This window comes from Molossus molossus, unplaced genomic scaffold (genome assembly GCF_014108415.1).
Source record: "Molossus molossus isolate mMolMol1 unplaced genomic scaffold, mMolMol1.p scaffold_m16_p_1, whole genome shotgun sequence".
Classification (NCBI taxonomy): Eukaryota; Metazoa; Chordata; class Mammalia; order Chiroptera; family Molossidae; genus Molossus; species Molossus molossus.
In genome coordinates this window covers 224,733,235-224,758,246 of record NW_023425344.1, presented here as the reverse complement: position 1 = coordinate 224,758,246, position 25,012 = coordinate 224,733,235, and the positions used below count along the sequence as shown (strand labels likewise).

Below are 25,012 nucleotides of genomic sequence, written 5' to 3'. Positions count from 1 at the left end.
AGATGAAAGAACAACAAGAAAGACCCTAAAATACAAACAAACTTAGCATGTCCAAGGTAAAGAAAGCCCGTGTGTCAGGAGAGACAACTGGCATCACACTGTGAGGACACCTGGAGGCCTTGGTCACCATGAAGCAGTTGCAGGGCTCCATGGCCTCATCGGGTGACGTGACCCACACGAGATGCAAATGGCTTACATTAAGGTGAAAGCAGAGATGAAGAAGAGGGGAGAGTCTGGTATTTTTGGAGGTAGAACAGCAAGCAAGGTATGCAGACAGATTAGTTGTGGTTAAGAAACATGACATACGGATGGATTTAGAAAGTGATGAATCAAGGATAACTCCTGAATGTTTATCTGGAGCAACTGGCTAATTCTGAGGCGTTCAGAGAGAACAGTTTTGAAAACTATAAATAGGATGACCAGCCATCCTGGTTTGCCTGGACTGAGAGGCTTCCTAGAATGTGGGGCTTTCAGTGTTAAAACTGAGAAAGTCCTGGGAAACCAAGATGAGCTGATCACCCTAGATGTAAATCAAGAGTTTTGTGTTGACCATAACTCGTATCGGACATATGCGTGGAGATATTGGGAAGGCAATCAGAAATACACGTCTGAGCTGGAGGTACAGAACTGGGAATCACAGAGGCACACGGATGGCGCTAGATGATCAGGAGAGAAGGGAACAGGTAGGGCTCAGAACAGAGATGCTATTTCTCTTTTTCCTAGATAATATACTTAAAGATGTCTCAGTCCAGTTCTCTACCAATATAGCTACTGCCTTTCAGACTTAAGACTCCATGCATATTCTTACTTTCCAGATCTACCCAGAAAATCAGAAATACAAAGTAAAACACACATTGCAGATGGTTTGGGAGACTCATTTAAGCTACTTTGCTTAAGGCCTCAGCCAACCCTTCTGAAGTCCTCTCCCAGGAGTCACAGAAGAGCCAAGTGTACGGAACAGATTTCTGTCCAGCCTTGCCCTTCTTTTCCCCAAAGCCTCATTGCGAAGAAATCCCATTATTGCTACTGATAAAGGGCCCCTTTTTCTTACTTCCAACCCTATGCCCCCCCCCCCCGCTTTTTCTAATTCTCTTCAATGAGCATGACCCTCAAGTTCCACAATCAAAAACTCTCACAATTGAGGAAAAGGAATACAGAAGGAAATACGTGGAAAATGAAAACTCTCCAGGGCAAGTTTCAGTGGAGGGACCACAGTTCAGTGCATCAGTCTCTTTGGAAAGGCTCCTAGCCTCCTTGGCTGGAACTTAAATTGGGTGCACTGTTATTCAAAAAAGGAATAGATAACAGAGGGACTCAACAGATGGCCCATTTAAACTATGGGACTAATACAATGTGTCTGGTGACCTAGTTCTGAGTACTAAACTGAAACTCCCAATTGGTTAACTTGTGACTGAAAATATCAAATGTTTGCAGCTGACGTTGTGCAATCTAACTCTATCTGGCCAATCTATGCAGAGATATGAAAAGAATAAATAAAACATCAGAAATAACCAAAAGGGACCCTAGGGCTTGGAATGGACACTGCAGAATTACTTGCTCCCCTGTGCGACAGCTCTCTCCAAATGAGGGCAAACATCCCGGTGAGGGGAGCAAGAAGACTCAGGGCATTAACTAAAACAATCTCACCAAAAAAGACTGGGTCTGAAAGATGATAAAATAATTGAAAAGGTAGAATTTCAGAAAGATTCAATTAATAGGAACAAATTACACCGACTAAGCCCCCAATCTACTAGTGAATGGACCCTCCATTCATAGTGGGGCCCTCACCCACTGCGGTCACCCTTCAAAGGGACCTCCCAAATCTTTGTCCAGCACTTAAAAACAACCACATGCTGCCTGTCTGGTGTGGCTCAGTGGAATAAGTGTCATCCCATGGACTGAGAGGTGTCTGATTCCAGGTCAGGGCACATGCAGGCTGGATCCCCAGTAGGGGGCGTGCAGGAGGCAGCAGATTAATGTCTCTCCCTCACATTGATGTTTCTATCTATTTCTCCCTTCTTCTCTTTCCAAAAATACCAATAAAATATATATTTTTAAAAACAGCAGTCACATGCTGAATCACACTGAACTCTTATTAAGTTTATTAAAAATGAAGCATTTTAATCCTATGAAAGGAAAAAACCCAAGACAGCAGACTTAAGTTTAAATATAAAAACAATAATAACCTCCAAAGGTAAGGCTCAAATAGTTTCATTATATAATCATGCTTTTCATTTCACTTTTATACTGAATGCCAAATTTATTTTATTTTTAATGCGTTTCAGGGAGGGAAAAATTTCTCCCTACCCTTCTTGTTTGGGGTTGGGGGAGCTAATCTAATAACTGACTTGACACAAGACAGATTAACAGAAGAAAGAATAATTAATTTGTACATACAGAGGTCTCACAGATATGGAGTCCTAAAGAAATGACCAAAATAGGCATATTTTTATCCTTTTAGACAAAGAAAGAATAAATTTGTGAGGAATTAATAGGGCAAAGAAACATAGGCTTGAGTGCTTAATTAGTGAGGAATCTAAGCAGAGTTTGGGCATAGAGTAGTAAATCAGTAAAGAAGTAACAAAGTTTGCCCTGGCCCAGTAGCTCATTCGGTTAGAGCAATGTCCCAATAGGCCAAGGTTGCAGGGCCAGGCACATACAAGAATCAACCAATGAGTGCATAAAATAAATGGAACAATAAATCAATGTTTCTATCTTCCTCTCCCTCTCTAAAGTTAAAAAAAAAAAAAAAATCAAAACTCAAAGTTTACTTATGTAGGCTTTTCAGCCCTGAATTCTCTGGGTCTGGAGATGAAGCTGTCTCTCTATTTCCTGGTGCAAGGAGAGTACCTTTCACATGGGAGATTTATTTCCTGCTTTCAGGGGGACAGAGAGAAGGGTCAGCGTGTCCTTCGTATACTGACTGTTTCTCAAGTAATTTTAATTTAAAATAACCAATATTCCACTGTGGCATACTCTGGGGCAGTCTGCCTTGAGCCCCAACATAAGAATATTAGAAATGTAAACAACCTAATGCAAATTATACTTAAAACACTGATTGTCCAATTGATTGAATGTTGATATCTGCACTTTTAGAGCATTTTAAAACATAATCATAGGCCTGGCTAGTTTGGCTCAGTGGTTAGAGTGTCAGTCCACGGACCATAGAGTCACAAGTTCGAGTCCAGGGGCATGTACCTCATTTGTGGTTCATCCCCAGCCCTGGTCAGGGTTGTGCAGGAGGTAACCAGTCGATGTGTCTCTCTCACATCAATGTTTCTCTCTCTCTCTTTCTCCCTCCCTCCCACTCTATCTGAGGATAAATGAAAAAAATGTCCTCAGGTGAGGCTTAAAAATAAAAAAAAAACATAATCATAAAACATACTCATATACACTGATTTTATTTGGTATATAAACACTTTCTATAATCACCACATTCTTCTCTGTAAGAATATAGATTTAAAAATCCATCAGCAATAAAAGATAATTTCTTTATCTTTCTAAACAATTTAAATTTTGTAAATGACAGAAATTCAGGGAATAAAATGCTGATAGCAGAGCTTTCATTACATAATTGGGTTACAGACTTGTGACACTATGCTTAAGCACAGTAAAGCTATACAGACCCATCTCATGGATACTAAGTAGCATACATTTGCCTGAAACAAGAAATCTCTAACCCAATTCGCCTGAAACAAGAAATCTCTAACCCAATTCGCATTACTTTTTTTTTTATCCTCATCTGAGGACATTTTTTTCATTTTTTGTTCAGAGAGAGTGGGAGGGAGAGAGAGAGAAACATCAATGTGAAAGGGAAACATCGAGTGGCTGCCACCCGCATGACCAATGAGAGCCGGGGACAAACTGCAACCGAGGTACGTGCCCTTAGCGGGAACCAAACCCGGGTCTCTCTGGACCGCAGGCCGATGCTCTAACCGCTAAGCCAAACCGGCCAGGGCTGCATTACTTTTTATGTTTATTTTATTATTATTATCTTTAAATAAGGTTGAAAGACACAATTTATCTTTCTATAATTTGATTAGGGGGAAAATGAAGAACCCACTGGTAGAAGGAAGAAGCAAGAGTCTTTTAGGGTCAGCATTTGAGACAGTCAGTTACTGTGCATTTCCACTGTTTTTCCACGGCAGAGACTTGGGGACACGCATGCCTGAAGCTAGGTTACTCATGTTCCGTAACTATGTTGCTTGCAGGGCTGTTCTTGCCACAGTAGTTGGCTGCGCCCCAGACATATGGGGTGCTGGTCTGTTCCCACAAATCTATCCCAGTCTTCACCGCAAGGAGGGCACTGCCATGTGCTCTCAGCCAGAGCCTCTTTTCCCTGGTTCCTGGTTTGGTTGACAACGTCTTGCTCTATACAACTTTTGTCATCAAAGCTTGAGATATGATGACTGATTTTGGTCCGAGAAACCTGATGGCGAGCATTGAAGGGACAAGTACCCCATTAGTTTGACATCAGGATGATGCTTTCTGCACTTGATGAGATGATAGGGAAACCTGCAGGCTCTGATCTGGAGGTTTTTACCAAAGGGACATTGTAATAGCTTTTCAGGGTCCAGGGAATCAATGTAAGTTTCTTCCATGTTGGAAATGAAGGAGCCAAATCCAAGTGCCAAGAAAAGACACTCTCTCCACACAGTCACCTCCACCCCTCATCAGTGCCCCAGAAATGTTCACTTTCGACTCCTGATGTTAGGAGGTGGGGTACAGCCCCACTTCCTGTAATGAAAGTCTCAGCTCTGGCGTGAGCTGGGGGCCAGCCAAGAGCTTCCTTGGGGCTCCCTCCTCTGGTCCTTCCCATTCTTCAGGCTACCCCCGCGTTATCTTTTTTTTTTTTTTTTTAACCAAAAAGGTTATAGTATTTATTTTATTAATTTATTTTTGTTACAGATGTTTCTCCTTTTCCCCCTGTTGACACCCTCCTTCCAATCCTTCTCCCCATCCCCTCACATTGTTGTCTGTGTCCATTGGTTATGCATATATGCGTATAAGTTCTTTGCTTTATCTCTTCCCTTCAATCTGTACCCCATTTCCATGTCTCTGGGTCTATTTTGTTCACCAGTTTATTCTGTTCATTATATTCCACAAATAAGTGAGATCATGTGATATTTGTCTTTCTCTGCTTGGCTTGTTTTGTTTAGCATAATACTCGCCAGGTCCCTCCATGTCATCTCAAAGGATAAGAGATCTTTCTTTCTTACAGCTGCATAGTATTCCATTGTGTACATGTACCACAACTTTTTATCCACTCATCTGCTGATGGACACCCAGGCTGTTTCCAGATCTTAGCTATTGTAAATAGTGCTGCTATGAACATAGGGGTACATATGTTCTTTCTGATTGGTGTTTGAGGTTTCTTAGGATATATTCCTAGAAGTGGAATCACTGGGTCAAATGACAGATCAATTTTTAATTTTGAGATAACACCATACTGTTTTCCATAGTGGCTGCACCAGTCTGCATTCCCACCAGCAAAGTACTAGAGTCCCCTTTCTCCACACCCTCGCCTGCCCTGTTGTTTGATGATGTGTTGATGGCAGCCATTCTGGCAGGTGTGAGGTAATACCTCATAGTCCTTTTAATTTGCATCTCTCCGATGATTAGTGACACTGGCCATTTTTTCATATGTCTCTTGGCCATTTGTATGTCCTGTTTGGAGAGGTGTCTATTTAGATTCTCTGCCCATTTTTTAAGTGGATTCTTTATCTTCCTTTTGTTGAGTTGTATGAGTACTCTATATATTTTGGAGATTAACTCTTTATTTGATGCATCATTGGCAATTATGCTGTCCCATAGAGTGGGTTCCATTTTGATGTGCAGTTTTTTAGTTTGATATAGTCCCATTCTTCAGGCCACCCCCACATTACTTTTTAAATGTTGAATTTTTTTCCATCTTTATTCCAGTGAAATCACTAAACAATGCTACTAAATCTATTCTATTAGCATTAAGACATTGTTCATGGCTGTATAATCAATGATCTGAAAATATATTAATCCTTAGTTTATACCTCCTTTTATTTATTTATTTATTTTTTTCTTTTTTTTTATCCTCACCCGAGGATATTTTTTTTCAATTTTTTTACAGGTAGAGTGGGAGGGAGAGAGAGGAAGGGAGAGAGAGAGAGAAACATCGACGTGAAGGGACACATCGAGTGGCTGCCACCCGCACGACCAACCAGGGCCGGGGACAAACTGCAACCGAGGTACGTGCCCTTAGCGGGAACCAAACCCGGGTCTCTCCGGACCGCAGGCCGACGCTCTAACCGCTGAGCCAAACTGGCCAGGGCTATACCTCCTTTTAAAAATGTGCTCTATGTCAGCCTGAGGACCAGAGTCATGGGTTTGATTCCGGTCAAAGGCATGTACCTCGGTTGTGGTTCAACCCCAGCCCTGGTCTGGGTTGTATGGGAGGCAACCAGTCGATGTGCCTCTCTCACATGGATGTTTCTCTCTGTCTCCTTCTCTTTCGCTCTCTTCCCCTCCCACTCTATCTGAAGATAAACAGAAAAATATCCTCAAGTGAGGATTAAAAAAAAAAAAAAAGTGCTCTGTGATGTCATTATGGCTTTTAAAAGAAAAACAGAATTTTTTAATAAGAAGCACTCTGATGCACAAAGAGAAAGAAACACACATTGTTTGGGTGAAGAAATGGAATGAAACCCCCCACGCAGGAATCCTAGAGGAGTGTGGCTCAGGAACATTTGCTATTCAAGGAAAGACAGAGTCGGCTCTGCCTACAGTAGCCAGTCAGACAGCCACCGACTGCCCAGCAGCCTGAAGGGAAAGGAGCCCTCCACAGCAGTATGTCAACAAAAATCATCCTGGGAAATCAATACACTTCAAAATTATTTTCATAATAAAAATTCCATTTGGCAATGAAGTAAAAGATACATATGAACAAAAAAAAAGTTTTCAGTGAGTTCATTTATTCCAAAACATTTTTGAGTTCTGATACAAATAAAATTATACAGTCTCTAAAGTTATAGATAAACAAATTACTACCATAGAGTGCTAAAGAGCTATTAGGGAAGCTCTTTACATAAAAACTGCATGGAGCACAAAGCAATGCACACCACAGTATAGTGTGGGCAACTGCACGTGCAGCGAAGGGACAGTACTATCACCACCCCACACAGGCCGTCTCGCTGCCCACCAGATCAGGTGAGATGTCCCTCCCATCCAGGAGTCCAAGGAACCAGCCATTCTTCCAAAGCACTTCCCATGCTTTATGGTGACCTTTTTGGAGGCAGTGACCAGTTCTCATCAACCTGTATAGCCCAGACTCCAGCACCATCAGTCATATTGTACCTGCTCAATACATATTTGATATAAAAATAAATGAGTAAGAAAAGAAAAAGCCAGTAAAGAGAAGAAGCTACTTTCACAGAGGTACAACCAAGAAGAAGAAGGAAGGAAGAGTTATCCTTTGGGAAATGAGGCAGAAAACAAAGAAAGAATGAGGGTAACACAGTAACGTTACAAGCAAAGAAAAGCCCAGAAATCTATGGAATGAGAACCTTGTACTTGGAAACTAGGAGATCAAAGAATTAGAGGGCTTTAAGAGCTGAAGCCACCATGCAAAAAATTTAGGTATAAACTTAACAAAGAAACACTTACTATTTTTTCCTAAGATCAGTAATAAGGCAAGGATTCTATTCTCACCACTTCTAGTTAGCCTTTTACTGAAAGTTCTAGCTAGTTCAGTAAGGCCAGGAAAGGGAATTTAAAAAGGTATAATGATGGGAAAGCAAGAAGTAAAATTGTCATTATTCAGTATTCACAGACATCTATCATCATTATGTATGTGAATAAACCTATCTCACACACACACACAAACTACCAAGTGAATTTAGGATTTTGCAGGTCAATATATAAAAATCAATTGTATGTCTCTATATTAGCAAGTAAACAATTGAAAATGAAATTTTAAAACAGTATTATTTACAGGAACATAAAAATCTAATATATCTAATGAAAGATATGGAGAACCTCTATATTGAAAACTACAGAACACTGCTAAAATTAAGTGGAGAGATTTAAGAAGACTCAGTATGATCAAAATGTATATTCTCCAAAATTGAAAAATAGGTTCAATAAAATCCCAGTCAAAATTTAACAGCCTTTGATTAAAAAAAAAAAAAAAAAGACAAGTTGACTCTAAAATTTATATGAAAATGCAAAAGATCTGTAACAATCAAATCAATCATGAAAACAACAAAGCAGGAGGATTTAATTATTTGATTTCAAAACTTACAGGCTACAGTACTCAAGATGGTGTAACTGGCACAAAGAGAGACAGAGGCCTATAGAACAGAAGAGAGTAGAACAGACGCACAAATATATACGGTCAATTGATTTTCAACCATGACACCAACTCAGATCAATAGGAAAACTCTTTTTAACATATGGTAGTAGATATAGGTAAGAAAAATAAAGAACCCTCAACAGTTGCTTTATTTCATATATAACAAGTTAAAGATAGGTTACGAACCTAAATGTAATAGATAAAAGCCTAAAGCATCTTTAAGTAAACACAGGAAAATACAGTCACAATAATGGATAGGCAAGGACTGCTTAGGTAATACACAATAAAGCACTAAGCCTGAAAAAAATGATAAATTAGACTTAAAATTAAATTTCTGCTCATCAAGAGGCACCATTAAGTGTGTGCATTTATTATTTGAATATACAATACACATTTTATGTATTTAAAATCTTATATATAAAATGATAATTCAATAATCATTTTAAAAAACAGTCAAGACATGAAAAGACTGTGCAAAAAATGATATATGAATGTCCAATAAGTACACAAAAAGATGCCCCAAATCATTAGTCATCAGGGAAAAGCAAATTAAAATCACAATGAGATACTGCTTCACACTCACCCCACCAGAATGGCTAAAATTAAAAAAAAAAAAAAAAAAAGCTGATAATACCAAAGCTAGTAAAGATGTGGAGCAACTAGAACCTCAAAAATTGCTGATGCAGCCCTGGCCTGTTTGGCTCAGTGGCTAGAGTGTCGGCCCGTGGACCAATGAGTCACAGGTTCGATTCCGGTCAAGGGCACATACCTTGGTTGCAGTATGTCCCCGGCCCTGGTTGGGGTCATGAGGGAGGCAATCAGTCAATGCGTCTCTCTCACAATGATTTTTCTATTCCCCCCACCCCCTCTCCTTCCCACTAAATCTGAAGATAAATGGAAAAAATGTCCTCCAGTGAGGATTAAAAATAAATAATAAATTGCTGATGCAGGTATAAAATGGCACAACCACTTTGGAAAAACACTTTGGTAGTTTTTTTGTGTGTGTTTTTTTTTTGGTACATGCCCCTAGCGGGAACCAAACCCAGAACTCTGGTCTGTAGGCCGAGGCTCCAACCGCTGAGCCAAACCGGCCTGGGCACTTTGGCAGTTTCTTATATAGTAAAACACACATCTATTCTAAGATCCAACAATTCTATTCCCAGGTATTTCTTCAAGAGAAATGAAAATATATGTCCAAACATGACTTTATAAGAATGCTTATAGCTGCTTTATTCATAACAGCCAATAACTAGAAACATAAATCTTAAGAACACTTAAGATCTACGCATTTTATTGCATGTATTTTATATCTCAAAAAAACACACTACCATTTTAAAACAAAAGAAGAAAAAGTATAAAAGAGTGATAGAGTAATCCTTCCCCCTCCCCCAGTTTTTGTTTTCCCCATACTAGAAACGAGAAAGAGAAAATGAGAGGATTCTGGAGAGTGGGGAGGTTGTGCTGGAGAGAAAAAGAGCTGAAGGATAGTGATGGGCAAAGAAAAGGCATGAAGCGATGAAGGGAGGAGAGAAGGGAATGACATGATTACAGAACTGACATCTGGAGAAGGTGAGAGGACCACAGGACAGACAGGATGAAGAGGGTGATTGCAGAAGGAACAGGACATTATAGAGCATGGATGGAGTTAAGTATGGAGAACAGAGGAAGGGTTTTGGGTTTATTCTCTCACAGGCTGGGTCCACTATCTTGCCACAAAACTATCTTTGACTCCTTCCTCTCTTTTAACCCAACAGTCCATCTATTACCACCGATCCTTGGGTGTTTCTCCATTCTTGTGTCATCCAGTGCAAAAGATCTGGAAGGAGAACCTTGAACTATGACTGTGCAGCCGCCGTAAATTTGCCTAAATAGTGACAGAATAGCTGGCCAGCCTGGAATCTGTTTGGAGTGGTGTGAGCACTGTGTCAGCATGGATTAACTGTTACAGCAAGCATGCATGGGCCCATCTGTTTCCTGCTCTTTAAATGACTTGTTTTGCTACTTTGAACAAATTACTATGCACTTGGGCCTTTATTTACTTATCCTTAAGATGGAGATGTCACAGACTAATAAACACGAGCCAAACATTCTACATATGGAACATGCTCTGTAGGTTAATTTACTCAGCAATAGGTGGAAGCTATCAGTTCATAAATGGTCCAACAAAGGAGCTAATTCCCTTCCGATGGAGGATGCTCACTAGAGATAGGGACGAGAAAGTATATTCCGTATAGCATGAACAGGTGTGGGTGCTATGGAAGCTACAACTGTCTTTTCTCTGTACTTTTTGAGATGATCAAACACTTTAAGATGCCCAAATAACTGATAAGTTTAAACATCATCTCTCTTCTGAAGAAGAATTCTATCCTAAAAATTAAAATTTCATCATGGTCAGTTTTGCTACTGTATTTTTGCTACTGTATCTTTCTTTTTCTTTTTTCTTTTTAATAAAAGTATCTTTGGACCAAACTGATAATGTGTGCTGGGGAGCAAAATCTCAAATTCTCTCTCTCAGAGTTTCGTACCCTTCCTTTTCTTATTCAGCAAAGACATCACTTCTAAGATAACTGATAACTTTTTCATTAGCCCCAGCTATAATAATACCATACTTCACAAAATACAAAAATTCCTTAAAACAAACTTTGCGAGTCAACTTGATCCCAGCCTTCCACAGATTTGATTTCAATGGACACTGGAAGGGGGAGGCAGCTGAGCTCGGAAAAGGCGAGTCTTACAGACAGGCAGCCATCAGCCCAGCTCTTCCCCGGAGCCGAACAAGCTGCTGACAGCCAGCGATTAGTGTCCTGAAACGGCTCCATGAGGCTTGTCAGTGCAAACTATGGACAGCTCCAAGGAAGGTCCAGTCCGCACAGCAGTCTTCTCAGAGCTCCCATTCAGTCAGCTCAGGTCTACTGGGAGATGCAGAAGGCCGTGATGAGGTAGGTGCTGCTACCCGCGCAGAAGCAGCGTGAGGCCCGCTTGCAAACGTGACAGGGCGGCCTCCCGCTGAACGGGGCGCCCGCTCGGGTCAGATCTGCTGCAGAAGCAGCATTTCTTTACCTGCAGGGGCTTGGGGACTTAGACAAACAACAGTTGTGCTTTCTAATTACTCTGGGAGAGAGGGGAAGGAAATGTCTTCCCCATCTCTTAATTCTTCTTGAAAGTTATACTGTCTGTAGTCCAAGGCACACATCCCTCCGTGACAGCAGCCTCTCACATCGATTTGTACAAATTGAAAAGCCTGAGGGCAAAGAGGTAAATCCCCCCAAAAGCAGAATTCTCTATAAAAGCTTAACAAAGGTTACAGGTCCAGTCATCAGAGAAACAATCCTCTCGCTGGATGAGAAGTGAGACTGAACCCTGAAGTAATAATTACAGAAGCCAGTTATTTTTCATGTGGCCAGGAACTCCATGGTCATTGCTGACAGAAACTCACTGCCATTCACAAAGGGCAGTGACTCCTCTAGTTGTAAACATTATAAAATACCCATCCATGTTTTTTTTAATCCTCACCTGAGGATACTTTTCCGTTTATCTTCAGATAGAGCGCGTGGGAGAGAGAGGGCGGGAGGGACGGAGAGAGAGAGTGAGAAACATCGATGTGAGAGAAACAGCCACTGGTGGCCTCCTGCACGACCCCGACCAGGGCTGGGGACTGAACCGCAACCGAGGTATATGCCCTTAAGTGGAATCGAACCTGCGACTTTTTGGTCCACGGGCCAACACTCTAACTGCTGAGCCAAACACCAGCTCATTTTAATGCAATATAGGCTATATTTGTTACATGTGCAAATCGTTTACTTTCACAAACGGTCCGAGCAGGTAAATGTGACCTAATAAAAAAATAGCACTTCCCTGGAACCAGGATTGTCAAAAGTGGCTGGTTCTCAGATGGAGGTCATGAACTTAACATAGAATATTTACAGTCAGCCACTCAAGCTGAGAATAATAATGACAATACCCTCTCCCATTCATAACACTTTTAGAGTTTATCAGACAGCACTTTTGTATTCTTTACCTAATTTGGAAAATGGGCCAAGCCCACACAGGACCACAGGAGCATCCCAGCACCAAACAAACCACATTGCCTCATACAGGCCACAGAAAAAAACAAAGTAGCCACTCTGTCCTTAGAGGAAAAAAACTAACAAAATCAAAATAATTGCATCTTCTCTTGTGCTGAGAAACAATAACTAAGAAGCTATTTTATAGACCATGGTCTCTACTAGATTTGAAAGCAACACTCCAGGATGACAGTTAGTGGTGCCCTACATTCAACAAACATGCCCAATAAAAGGGGGTCTAAAAAGAAAGACTGCAACTATTTGAGAAACCAGACTTTCCCTTTTCTTTCTTTGTTCTTTTGTTTTTGCTTGTTTGTTTTCCAAGCATTGAAACTTAAAGGAATAAGAGTACTTTGCCCTTTTCCAGAAAACAGATACAAACTCCAATAAGTGCAATGACCCTGCCTCTATTTGTAACAGTGGGGAGAAAGTGAACCAGACAATGAAGTTTAGAGACCTGGTAATGAGAACAGATGGAGCTGAAGTAGCAACTGTAGAAGCCTAAGAGAAATGCTCTGGCACCAGCTCCCATTCTGCTGGACACGGTAGATGACTGTCTTCCTTGCCAAGGAAGACGGCCCATGTACCAGTGAAAGGTTTATCCCCAAGGCAGTGTGGATTTGAGCTGTGGTTTCATACCACCTTGGAGGAACTCCAAAAATTTCAAAGAATGACAACATTCTAGGTTAAATTTTATTTCAACCACCTTATGGAGGACTGATGTACCACAAATATCCAATGTAAGAATGGTTGGAAATCACCTCTCTGAGAACTAGACAATAGTGTACCCTCTTGTTTTGATACAAAGAGAAAATAACTTCTCATACTTCATACTCCTCTAGAGAAAAAGAGATCCTAGTGTATACAACAGAAAAGAAGATTTGATTTTTTTTAAAGTATTCAACTTATTTCATAGACTCTTCACAGAATAAAAGAAGAATTCATCTGGAAGAAAATCACAACAGCCATTTTAAGGAAATAATGAGTATTTTCCTTTTCCTGCAGTTAACAAGTCAGCAAATCAGTCCAACTTTCTATTAACTGAGCATCTACTGTTGAAACAAAAAAATGAAAACTTAGCTATTGTTCAAAAGCTGTCCTCAGACCTTGGCCAGAAAATGGTAGCTACCTGGTGTGACTCAGGCCAACAACAACAATAAAACAGTTAAAGGAATAATGACCAATTCTTCTTTGGTGTTTTACTTTTGAGACCACAAAGTTCTCACTTGAACTCTTTGCTCTCTACTTTTCTTCCAGATCAGGTTTATTCTTTACCTGACTTAATTTTATTCCAATCCTTGACTTAGAACAAAGTCAAACCTCTCTCTCTCTCTCTCTCTCTCTCTCTCTCTCTCTCTCTCTCACACACACACACACACACACACACACACACTCCCTCTCTCCCTCAGAGAAAAGAAGAAGAAAATAGAGATAGAGGAGGAAAAAGAGACTGAATGAGGACTGGGAGGCCAACTGAATGACTTATCCAAATCCTTTCCAAAAAGGGGTTACACTGGATTCTTATCTAAAACAAATCAAAACAAAATCCTGTCTGTCTGCATCTGAGTGGTAAATTTCACAGAATCAGTAACCCACTGAGAGTATAGTAACTTGCTAAGAGTCCAAGTAACAAATAAACAAATAGAGAGGGTTCTTTATTTCAGGCTGAGAATAGTTCCCTGTAATAAATCTGAGTACCATGCAAGAAAACTAACTAATACACAACCCAAAACTGGGGCTAAGACAACAGTTAAGAATTACTGACCATGATTATGCAAAATCTAAATGTCTCATGAAGCTACCCATTAGTAAAACAGACAGGAAAGACAGGATTGCTATTATTTATAAACAAATTAAATTTGCTTTAACCACTTAAATACTAAAATCCCAATTTGATGCTTAAAATTAAAAACATATTATGACACCAATTACTCACATTTTGAATGTTTTCCAACACTCAATACAATACGAACTTATAAAATAATCTAAAACTTGGCAATATTAACCAAAGAACATATATATGTATGTGTACACACACACACACACACACACACACACAACCAAGGGACACAGACAGTTGCGTGACGAAAGCCTGGGTGGGGAGTGTGAACAGGGTGGAGGGGGTCAATGGGAAAAAAGGGGGACATCTATAATACTCTCAACAATAAAGATAATTTTTTAAAAACTTAGGTGTCAGAACCCAATAAAATTAAAATAAAGATTACAAAAACTTGGCACTATCTGCCTAATATATTTCGCAGTGGTCTCCCAGGGGAAGGGATGCGGTCACAGGAGTGCAATTGGCGAGCCGCTGCTGTGTAGCCGGTCTTCACAGCGGTGCTGTGTTCATCCTAACATTAACAGCTGCTGAAACACATTCTTTTAAAAATCTTCATTTTCTCCCAGGGGTGGAGTTTCCCAAAGAATTCCAGGCGAAAATCTCAACTGAACACAGCGCCCAAACTGAATGATACCACAAAATACAGGCTTCCTTTAAAACCACTTGGACACTCTAGACTTGGAAGAGAGGACAAAAGACAAAGCTCTCATCATTTGCTCTGTTTACTCCACAGTGGCTTCAGGACAAGGAACTGGGGGTCATTACCGGCAGAAGTGCATCGCTGCTCAGGGAGGACGCCTCTCCTAAGGACAGACACTCAAAAGAAGCCCCTGGAAGCCTACAGGGCTGTGGCACCTCAACTTATTTTGAACCTCCGAGAGGGGAGCCCACAAACAAATGCTCAGAAATGATCAAAGGGCCGCAAAGGACAAATTCTTTCAGATCCAGGGTGATGTGTGTTGCCTGAGTCTGTGGTGTGATGATTTGCAAACCAGACAATAACCCCAGTTATTGTAACTAAGCACAAAGTGGGATAGTCAGAGACCTGGAGTCAGGGTGGAGTTCCGGTCTACCCTGTGCCGTCGCGGCGCTGCACTGCTAAGGTACACACACGCAGAGCTGTCCGGGGTGGGGAGGGGTGGGTGCAGAGAGAAAAAGCACATGAGACAGAATGTGGCTGAGGACACATATACCACATTGAAAAAAAATCTAGCAGGGACTGTGTCCTACAACTACCCCTTGAGAATTACATGTGCAGCCTTCGGTCACTTGACTTTCCTCTCATCTTTCCATCAGGGGAACAGAAGACATTTCCTGTAAAACTATACAGTATTAGTCTTCTGTTCTTTCTATATAGCAGCTTATTTTACATGACTCTCTCACTTAAAAAACAAAAAGCCCCACGCCCTCATAGAGAAACACACTCTACACAAGAAAGTCTCTCCTTGGAAATCATTGCAAACAAAAGTTAAGAGAATAGGCCAGAGTCCAGCTTCTCATTAAAGAGGCTCTCTCCTTATCCCGTGATGAGATGGTCACAACACACAGAAATGAATACTGACTGTCACTTAGAAGATATTAACTCTAACACACACCACGTACGTATTTAAGTTTCCGGCTGCCATCGCCTTCAGTGTTTTATATTAACAACTGGTGTGAGGTGTTTTCCCCCTTTATAATGAAATGCCCATGTTAATAATAGCTATTCTAAATGGTAAAATTATAGGGGGTTTTTCTTTTCATTTTTATGTTTATCTGCTTTTCTACATTTTCACAAGAATGTATTATTTTTATAGACGTTATTTTGCTGGAAGACAGAGGGTTAACTGTAATTTTCTTGATGCTTCAAATAAATAAAACTGAATGCTGGACCTTGGCCTGAATCTACCAATAACCTCTCTATACTCACAGAGTGAATAGATATACACTGGTGTTTACATCTTTAAAATGAGGCCACTATGAAATAATACAGTGGAGATATCAAATTTTAGGGATGGGGCAAACATTCAGACAGAAGTAGAGACACTGGTCTATCTTCACACACTGCTGACCAGAGCTTCCAGACTACAGAGGGGCCACCTAACCCTACGGACCAGACTACGCCATGTCATTGGTTTGGGAAGAATTTAAAAAGATAAACGAATAAGGATGGGAAGCTTTCATTAGAGATTCGCATTCATTCAGAAAACTGAGATTTCATTTCCATAAAGTTAGAAGGCATATGCTACTGAGGGGATAAGATGGAATCAAATGTGAAACTCCTTTTGATATTTTTATCCTCATTAGAACGTCAGAATTCCTCACTGTCTTGCAATCACTGCACCCATTAATAAGAGATACTCACTACCATGGGAGGAATAATCTACCCAAAGTAAGCTAGAAGCCATAAAGTGATGTTAAATTCCCACTAAAGGTAAACTGTTCACACACCCTCTGTTTAGGTGTTGGCTAATGATCCAATTAGTTATACAATATGCAAACTAATGATAACAAGGTTGGGAGATTTGTATTTTGTACTGAAGCATGGACTCTCTTGGCTCCTAATTGCAAAGAGAGACAAAGTGAAAAGGTTAACTGGGCACTAAGCAAACAGGATCACAGCTCTTAATGAGCAGGCAGTCTTTATAAACTCAGCCTAAATTGCTAATACGAAGGTCTTAGTGATTTAGGTCAGAGAAAAGAGATTAACTAATCATGTAATAAGGGATTTTATCAAGGCTGCTCACTGATATGAAATACTTTACCAGTCAATTTCTTAAGAACTCACTCTAAAATCTTTCAACTGATGAAATTAGCTCGGCAGATGAGCTAACAATTTCATAATCTGAACGCTTGATTCTTAACTCCAAACTGAACATGACAATGTCTAACAAATAGCAATGCCACAGATGAACACAACCCGATTCACGTGCTTGTGCACATCCACCCACGACACCAAGCAGCAGTCACGCCTGGAAAACGCAGAATTACATGGCGAGCTACAGCTTTCTTCTCCTTCCTGTCAAAGACGCATTCCTCTGCCACGCCCACCCACACATACTCCAGTATGAAAATAAACATTTATCCACACATTAAAAAGTCACCTCACGTGACAACTTGAAAATCTGGTGTTTTTGCTACAGACTGGATAAATCTGCGTCTTTTTCTCTTCAGAGAAGACATAGTAAGATAATGAATACTGGGCAGGACCATTAATGTCCTTGAGAAAACCCAAAAGAAAAAGAAAAATGTAATCAAAAGTTTTACTTTCTATCTAAGAACAGTCTTTATTTTATCTTTATTCCTAAATGACTTATAAATGTCCTCCACTTCAGAATGAATATGCTTATTTTAAAGTTTAGTTATAAAATAAATGGAAACAAAGTCAAGTTGTTATTTAGTGAAGACAAAAAATGACTTTTACCCACTTCATTGCCAGATGCCTAATAGGTCTCAATATATCTGTTGACCCATCATTTTGAGAAAGGGAAGAAAATAATATGAAAATTCCATCCTAAGTATGAGAGATAATGATGAGTAAGTAGAACACATTACAGTAAAAAAAATAGATACAATATAAACTAGAATTTCCCCCTACCTCAAATGTGTTAAGTTGAGGCTCCAGGCAGCAAGACAGCCCCTGGATTTCTTTCTCTGAGAGAAATGGGTTGGGGGAGGGAGGACTGGAGCTAGAAGGCAGCAAGTCACTACTTCACAAAGGAGAGCATAGAAAGTGAGGTGGAATGTTGTAACACAGACCTGCAAAATCAGAACTGTTTACAAACATGAGATACTCTGTTTTGCATTCTATCTAGGGAAGACAACTGCTTCCACGGATGTATATTTATCCTCTAGAATACTTTAAAACTCAAAGACCAAGTCTCCCTTTCTAATTCCCTCAATCAGAATAGAGAGTAGAAAATGTTTAATATCATTCCAGATCATTTGTGCCAATTCAGATGATTCATGTATTGCTTTCCCAGACTAAATGGTCTATGGCCAGCGCTTTCAAGTTAACAAGGGTGCGGAGAGCAGGACCTAATTACAGATCTGAGTCACTGTCTACATGGTCTCTCAGCCCAGTGGGCCATCCCCCACAAAGACACCATTTCATTTTGAGGTATAAATATGAGCCAAGTCTACAAATCCACTTATGTAGAAAATAAATAAGAAGACATCACTCCACAAGAAACAAAAAAATCTCAGTTTACTGAATTGATTTTTATAAAAATGTTTTCATTGATTTTTTTAGAGAGAAAGGAAGGGAGAGAGAGAGAAAAACATTGATGTGAGAGAGATACATTGGTCAGCTGCCTCCTGTATGCCCCCTGCCAAGGATCGAGCCCACAACCCAGGCATGTGCCCTGACCAGGAATTGAATGGGGGACCTCTCAGTCCATGGGATGACTCTCAATCCACTGAGCTACAGTGGCCAGGGGATTTTTTTATTTTATTTTTTGAGAGAGAGAGCACACGATTTGTTGTTCCACTTATTTATGCATTCATTGGTTGCTTCCTATACGTGACCCAACTGAAGATCAAACTCACAACCTTGGTGTATTGGGATGATGCTCTCACCAACTAAGCTACTGGTCCAGGGCCCTGAATTTATTTATTTTTTAAAGAAAACTTTCAAAAGGCTTTTTCCCTTTAAAAGTACCCATAATGTGTCCTGGCCAGTTTGTCTCAGTAGTTAGAATGTCAGCCAGTGGACCAGAGTTGCAGGTTCGATTCTGGTCAAGGTTGGTACCTTCGCTGTGGTTTGGTCTCTGGCTCTGGTCAGGATCGTGTGGGAGACAACCAATTGATGTGTCTCACATCATGTTTCTCTCTCTCCCCCTCCCACTCTATCTGAAAATCAATGGAAAAATGTCCTCGGGTGAGGGGGAGAGAAAAAGGGAGGAAGAGAGAGAGAAACATCCACGTGAGACAGACACATAGAGTGGCCGCCACCCACACAACCCTAACTGCTGAGCCAAACTGGCCAGGGCATCATTTTAATTTAAGATCCTGGGTCCATACTGAAGGGAAAAAATGTTAAAGATAGTTACATTTAAATAAACTTAAAAGAAGAATCCATTCTTTTAACAAAAAAAACACACACAAAAAACCTGCATGTACAAGGCACAAAAACCTAAGTTTGATTTCAACAAAAGATGTTACTGTTTTCCTTCCTATAATATGGATACAATATATATGAATTAAGGCATAAAAATCTTTTCAGTTACCTTTTTTTTCACATGTTAAACACTTAAGCAAAGATAATACCCTGGAAAACAAAAGAAAGAAATCCTCTTTTGATTGTCATCGATCTTTCTCTGGCACCTTCTCAGTAATTATGTTCCCCAACTGAAAGAATGAATGATCTCTAAATGGAAATGACTGTTCAGTTTCTAGCTCCAACAATAACATTCCAAACAAGAACAGGGATAATAATAAGATCCCTCCAACAGCAAAAAAGACTGAGTTTTTTGAACGCAGAAATGGAATGACCTAACATACATTTCAGACCAGAATGATACAAAATGATCGCCAAAGCTCACATTGGGCCCTGGCCGGTTTGGCTCAGCGGTTAGAGCGTCCGCCTGCGGTCCGGAGAGACACGGGTTCGGTTCCCGCTAAGGGCATGTGCCTTGGTTGCAGTTTGTCCCCGGCCCTGGTTGGTCGTGCGGGTGGCAGCCACTCGATGTGTCCCTTTCACATCGATGTTTCCCTCTCTCTCTCTTCCTCTCTCTCCCTCCCACTCTGTCTGTGCAAAAAATGGGAAAATGTCCTCGGGTGAGGATTAAAAAAAAAAAAAAAAAAAAAAAAAGCTCACATTGGGGCACAAAAGGAAATAACAATACAGCAGAAATTTCTGAGATCTGCAAGTGACGGAGATACTGAGGAAAAGCAGAGTTTGCCACCCCAAAATATGCCCTTTGGGCTACTGATTATTTTAAACTGTATATTTTTTAAGAAACAGAGGACTCAAAAAAAAAACCTTTAACCTTCTCCCTAACTACCTAAAATAATTTAGATAGAGGACTTGCTTCAGGAAGGGAGATATCATCATAGATAACTATAGCTTAATATAAACTAGTATGTGATAGGGAGGAAACTAGCACGGCCCTTTTGATCAAAGTCCTCTGTGTCCTATCAAGGATGGTCCAGCAAACATTTACTTGTCAAATATTTGCTTTTCTCTCTCCATGTGAATTACCTTCCTGCCCTTTGAAGTCCCAAACTACAACCCTACCCCCACCCCACCTCACCCAAGATGGCATGCCTGATCAGTGCTTAGGTCTCATATGCATATGGAACCCCTGGATGTACATATGCAATAAGTTTAGTCCTTTTCTCCTGTTACTATGTCTCATGTTAATTAATTAGTCCAGCCAGAAGAACTTAAAAGGGTTTTGGCAAGCCAGCCAGGAGACTTTATTGGCTGGACACTGCTCACTTTGGGAATTTGGTTATTAGTTTTGCCAGAAGAGTTTAGACAGGTTGAAGTAAAATTGTGTTTTCTTCCCCCACAGTACTATGTTTCCAGGCACCATGTCGCACAGTCTGTTCATAGTAGATGCCTCTTTCATAACTACTGCTACCAGCACCAGGGACAAACTGACAGCTTTAGTAAGCAAAGAAGAAAACTCCGTAGGTGTGACAACTAACTGTCAGAGTACAGAAAACTGCATAGATTGACCTAAGTTTGCCAAAAGCAAGCGCACTGACCACAGGATGAACAGAGCTATTTAAACTGAAAAGCAACTGACATATCATGAAAAGCTCACTGATGACACACTGGCTTTAAAAGTGCCTGCACGTACCAAACCTGCACAGGAATGCATTCAGGGACAGGAAGTGACCTGAGAAGTGACCAAGCACCAGATTCCAGAAGATAAAAGGTGGTCAGCATGTTGATTAAACTCATCAACCCTTTGAAAGTACAGATCACTAGGACACCTAGCAATCAACCTTTGCACAAGTATCTGAGAACACATTTATAGCCTCTCTCTGTGATCCTGAATTTATTATTCTAAACTGAGATTTCCAATAACAAATACGCATAGTAGCTACAGGCCTGAAGTTAAAAGGCATACAGAACCATAAGGACAAACGCGTGAGGAGGGTACAGCCCAAACAGGACAGTGGCTCCTCAGAGGCAGAGGCAGGGCACTGCAGTTAAGGAGGCGTGCCTGGGATTTTAACTGTTCCAGAGAATCGTAAACATTCGGTGTCTCTAGTGTGTTGTGGGAAGGCACATACGGATATTTGTTATGTTATTCCTCATGAAGTTCCCATGTTTGGAATATTCATATTAATTTCTGGAAAGCAAACAAGGAATCAGAAGATTGGGTGTGGACTGTTCTAGGAACGGGTCCACACTGCCAAATTCACACCCATACAAGGGGCTATCTTCAGGCCGGCAGTCCAAGCCCCCTTTCAGCATTCACAGCCCAAATGGGTAGACTAAAAGGTAAAACCTTTGAGGGGAGAGGGTAAATCTAAAAGCAATATATTTTATTCTCCTGTCTTGGGAAATGAAATCACTACCTGTTAACTGTTAAGTGTGAAGAGGGTGCTACCAACACACCAATACACTCTGCCAGTTTAATTTAAAAGACCATTTTGCCTCACTTTGCAATTACTCCCACATTCCCCGGGGAGAAACTAATGGATTACTAAAAATAAAACAGAGATTAAGTGAATCACTTGGCATGTTTTGGCTCCCAACACAAACTGGCTTAAACAAAAAGGAAATGTATTGGCTCAAAAGTTTGGACTTCTGGAGGAGAGACAGGCTGCAGGGCTGGCTTCTCTGTCCTCCACCCTGTGTGGCTTCTAGCTCAGGCTGCAGACACACCAAACCTCACACTAGCTCCAAACAACATCCCGGAGAAGAGAGAGGCAGGCTCTCCCTGTAGCTCTGTTTATTAAAAGATTTCTGCCAGACACCCCTGGCAGACCTACCCTGAAGTCTCATAGGCTAGAAAAGGATTACTGTACCATTCCTGAAGCCATCCCTCTGGCCAGGTAATGCGCAGCAACCCTCGCTGATGTTTTGTCCATGATGAGTCGATGGCAGACAAAGCAGGGATAGGACTGCCCTAGTCACGGGGCCACCTTGGAGCTGTAGTCAGTTCCTCAACTCCGTGACAGGAGGGGTCAACTGGATACATGACATGGCTCCAACCCTAATACCATTCTGCTAGTATGTGCACAATAGGCAGAGCAAGAAGACTGTGTTTATTACTATCATGATATATATTTCTATATATGACTAAAGAATCAAGAAGCAAATGACCAAATGAATTGATTCCTTTGAGAAAAGCAGATTTAAAAAACTTTGCTTCTATATTTCCACAGCTCCAATGAGCAATTTAAAGACAAGTCAACACATTTTAAAGCACGTACATCACGGGACATATTGTATAGTACTTACTATAGTCTTGTGCCATGGTTACAGGAATTTAGACAGTTAGCATCCATAGTAATAATGCATAACCTAAAAAAAACACACACAAATAAAAAGTCAAAAATAGTTTAAAAATAAAAAAGTTAAGTACTCAAGACATTTCACTAAAATAAAAAAGATGCATAACAAAAGTTTTATCTTTTTCTGAAAGAAGCAAACCAGCCTTTATCAAGTAAGTAAACTGCACTTAAATTAGAAATGAGAGAAAATGTCTGTAGTATTAGACTGTCTCTAAATATTTTCAAGTTCACATCATCTGTGTTTATTGTAGCTCTTCCCTCCAAAACAAAACAAAACAAACAAAATGCCTTTTAATCAAGTAATATTGCCCTGGAATGCTATTTATGAAATTGAAACAAAAACAGAATTACTAAACTGACTCAAAAATCATGTAGTCTAACCCCAAAACACACATCTGAAATCTAAGAAGGAAAGAGTACTTTCAACACATATATCCTCCAAAGGACTCATAGAATACATAAAGAATTCACATAAAACAGTAAGAAAAGGACAGGTCACCCAAACAGGATATCTAAGCTGTCAGTAAGCATAGGAAAAGGTGCTCAACCACAACCATTACCAAGGAAATACACATTGAACCCACAGTGAAATTACATACTGATCAGAATGACTAAAAACGAAAACCTGAGAACACAAGGTCTTAGGAGCGGGAACAATTCAGCTCTCACACACAGCCGGCGGGACAGAGTGTGGACTGGAAAACCGCTCAGCGCTATCTAATAAGGGGGAGCATAAATATACACAGTGGCTCGGCAATTCCACTCCTAGGGAAATGCCTACCAGGAATGTACGTACAGATACATCGTTTCAAACACATACACAATAATATTAAAAGAAGCCAAAACTCAGTAACAAATAAACTGTGAAGTGTTCATACAACTGAATACTATATAGCAGAAGTCAGTCAGCTTTTTCTGCAAAGCGCCAGATAGTTAAGTACTTTAGGCTTCATAGGCCAAAAGGTCTCTGTGCCCTGTGGCAACTACTCAGCTCTGCCTTTGGAGTGGAAAAAACAGCCACAGACAATATGTAAATGAATGGTATGGCCTGTTCCAATAACAGCTTATTTAGAAAAAAAGGCTGCCAGCATAGGCTGTGGTTTGATCGCTATACAGTAATGAATATAAATGAACTACAAGTGATGTAACAACACAAATGAATCTCATAAACATCATGTTGAAACAAAAGCCAGATATATGAGAAAATATACTGTATGATGCCATTGAATAAAGTTCAAAAATAGGTAAAAGAATTTAAGTCAGGAGAGTAGGTACCTTTGAGTGTGGGGGAACAGTAGAGACCAGAAGGAGGTGGAAGGGGGGATTTTGGTGGGCTAGGAATATTGGATTCTCTGATTTGAGTGGTGGTTTCATAATTATGTTCAATATGGGAACATTCATCAAAGTGTTCATTTTTGATTCATTTGTCTTTAGATGTGTTACACTTGAAAGTATATTATAAAAGTAAATTATGTATTTTAATAAACAAAGCATATTGGTCAATTCTATAAGTAGATACTTTCTCATAGCTCACTCTCCCTGGACATCAAACACACACAAAGTACAGCCATGCAGCCTTCCCTCTACTCATTGTGCTGTCTGCACTGCAGCTACACCTCACTTCTGAGCCCCAGGTAGGACCTTGGAGAAGGAGCTATGACTAGCTGGAACACACACGAGTGTCAGGAGGAGAGTACAGTCCAGAGGGAACGAGGAAAGTAACAGATGGTGGATGAAGAGACCAGAAATAAGCCCCTACATTTTAACGTATCTGCTGAATAATCTACACAGAACAGAGGGTAACAAAAACAGCTTACAAAAACAATTTGTAAGGTCAATGAACTTGCCTTTTGGACAAAAATTGTATTTTAAAAGCTGACTAGGGTTCTTAAAAGACTGTTGAAGGGAGCTGTTTCCAGTATAACAATTTCTTCCAATCTAACAGATAAGTGGGCAGAAAATTTCAGCTTTTCAGGCAAGGAAGCAATCCTGAGAGATAAAACAGTCTTGACTTTCTAGGCCTGCATATATTAAACCATTTCTATCCCTTGATGTCACCTTGTCCCTCTATACCGTGTCTAAAGTTTAACTGAATACTGTAATTTTCCAGGGATCATAGGAAGCCATTAAATTACCAGGGTTGTGTCCAAATATATTAGGAGAGGCAGAAAACATGAAAACTCCAGGGACAACAAGATCATGGCATCACATTATACAGATTCACATTCTGTAAGCATGAGCTTATATCATGAGTGAAATAAGGAGTGAAGGAATAAAGAAAAAATAAATGAAAAGAATTGAAACCCAGTCACTATACTGCATTTACCG

The 25,012-nt window shown here is 40.3% G+C and overlaps 1 protein-coding gene and 1 pseudogene across 1 annotated transcript in view; both read right to left on the bottom strand.

Annotated features, from left to right (window-relative positions):
* The window catches only part of SIPA1L1 (signal induced proliferation associated 1 like 1), a 355,546-nt gene that overhangs the window by 182,757 nt on the left and 147,777 nt on the right, over positions 1–25,012 (bottom strand). The window contains exon 7 of the mRNA XM_036252572.1: positions 22,632–22,694. The gene's annotated coding sequence lies outside the window, so the exon portion shown is untranslated. The remainder of the gene's footprint in view (positions 1–22,631; positions 22,695–25,012) is intronic.
* Positions 4,069–4,601, bottom strand: LOC118624381 (annotated as a pseudogene).